This window comes from Echinops telfairi, unplaced genomic scaffold, assembly GCF_000313985.2.
Source record: "Echinops telfairi isolate 266 unplaced genomic scaffold, ASM31398v2 ScPeMD7_7457;HRSCAF=8495, whole genome shotgun sequence".
Classification (NCBI taxonomy): domain Eukaryota; kingdom Metazoa; phylum Chordata; class Mammalia; order Afrosoricida; family Tenrecidae; genus Echinops; species Echinops telfairi.
In genome coordinates, this window is record NW_022111357.1 from 13,436,713 (window position 1) to 13,438,875 (window position 2,163).

Consider the following 2,163-nt stretch of genomic DNA (forward strand, 5'->3'; position numbering starts at 1 on the left):
TTCTGCTGTGATAAGAGAATGAACCACCGAGTACAAAGCGCTCCTGCTTGCTCCTCCTGTGGCATGAAAAACCCCGCGTGATTTTTCAAGATGAAAACTGGCATGCAGCTTTGAGAGTAAGTCTGGAAATAAAACAATGAACAAGCTTACAATTTCAGAAAAGCAGAGGGTGCCATTTTAAGACAGCAATTACAATTTTTCTAATTATGTTCTGTGAAACCCTAGGGCTCTGTGGAAATTATTCAGAGGCTCATCAACCGATTCATGTTGATTTTTTTTTAAGCCAGTTCTGAAATACATAGGTCTCCACAGGGTTCAGGAAGAAAGCCAAAGAGGTCAGCCAACTGAGCCAGCAGGGAGCCTCCATTCCAAGGGCGGCAGGAGTACACTGCCCCCTCCCCCACCAGAAAAAAAGAATTAGGCAAGTCCCACCCCAGAACAACTGGGGAGGGGAGGGACCTACCCTTAGTAAGGGGGCAGAAGTTGGTTACTGCTCCTTCCTACTCGCCCTCTTGGTCTTGGAGGGGGCCATGGTGGAGGGAAGGGGTATTAGTAGCGGAGGGCATACAAAACAGGGGTACTCTGCTTTGATCCAGTTTATATCTTAAGCTTCTGTGTAAGATTGAAGTTGATAAAAAAAGGTTCTGCTGCTTTGAAAACAAAGTTAAAAAAAACCCTGAGACATAGCCCAATCAGATTAGATCATACCCCCATACTTAATACGGTCAAATACATTGAAAGACTGAAGCACCATTTGGAGTTGCCTTGCAATAGTTCTAAAGGCACGCAATCTTCCCTAGGGGCTTCATTTCACGTGAGCATTTTCAGCAACGGTACAATGTACACTATAGGAAGCAACAAGAACTCAGTTGCTCTACACCCTTCCCAGAGCAAGGGGCAGAACAAGCAAATGGTCAGGGGAGAAGGGAGCATGAGAAGAACAGGGGCCCAGAATGGACATCCAGACCCTGAGCGCGGGAGGCCTAAGGAGAAGAGGTTGCTAATTTTCGGATTTTAATAGTATACTGTGGTTATGTATGACGCTACCTTTGTACAGAAAACTAAACTGTCCATCAACTAAACTCTCAATGTTATTTGCACTATTTCTCCATAATTTGGTGATTATGTCAAAGGGTTTTTTTTAATGTGCGTACGAATGGGGGGGGAGATCCTCCCCCATTTCCACAACTAAAAAAAAGTCTGTATAATATTAAATTAGTAAGATCAAAGACTACAACCTTCAATACATGCCCACACCTAACATACTATGGCAATACGAATGAACTAGAACCCTGAGAGAGAGAAAGGGGTGTGCATTTAAATGTAACCTCGGTAAAAGAATGGAGACAAGTCGGCTAACGCAGTGTAAACAAAGAACAGTAGCTGCAGAAGCTGCGCTTTCAATCATTAGACTGCTCGGTCTCACAAAGAACACAGTTCGTGGTAGATCGCGCTAACGCTAACTAGGTCCCACCATCACAGGAATCACTCTGAAGTAACCAGAAGGGCATCATTCATGGTGGAAGCCAAGATGAGCTGGGGCCAGATCACTCAAACATGAAACCAAGAACCACTCCCTATTAATCGGAGGTCCCAGCGCCTGTCTTCAGAGACTGCTTGAATGAATCGAGGAAGAAGAGGGAAAACATTCTGGCGTCTGAAGGCTATAGAAGGAATTTGGGTCCCATAGAAGACAGTGGGTGTGCCTGCAGAAAAGAGGCATTCACATGGCAAACTGGCAGCCTGACCGTCACCCTGCCCACCAGAGCTCTACAACAACTACCATATGGCAATAGCTTCTTGCTTTTCAAGCTCCAGGCACGGATATGTTGGGGACATATTCAAAAGCAGGAATGAGGAAGAACAGCAAAAAGCCAGGAAAGCACAAAAGATGAATTCATAAAATGTAAAAGTTATCAAGGAGTTCAAGAAGAAAGGAAACATTTTGAAACTGATTGTGGTAGCAATTGTACAACCCTGCTTGATGTGACTGAACTGTGGAATGTTATGATAGCTCCCAATATGAGAGCTCCCAATACAATGATATTTTAAAAATGTAGAAGTTGGAAGGAACTACACGATTATTAAACCTTTTTAAAATGGAAACTGAGGCAATGAGCGGTCAGTGATTTGACACACGCTGCTGGTACTAGACCTCGGGAC

The 2,163-nt window shown here is 44.2% G+C and overlaps 1 protein-coding gene across 3 annotated transcripts in view; it reads right to left on the reverse strand.

Annotated features, from left to right (window-relative positions):
* ZCCHC17 (zinc finger CCHC-type containing 17) overlaps positions 1-2,163 on the reverse strand; it is a 92,290-nt gene that overhangs the window by 85,326 nt on the left and 4,801 nt on the right. The window contains exon 1 of one of the 3 annotated variants that reach the window (XM_045298996.1): positions 1-106. The exons of the other annotated variants lie outside the window; for them this stretch is intronic. The gene's annotated coding sequence lies outside the window, so the exon portion shown is untranslated. Of the gene's footprint in view, positions 107-2,163 lie in introns of those variants that run through there. 3 annotated transcript variants of the gene reach the window in all.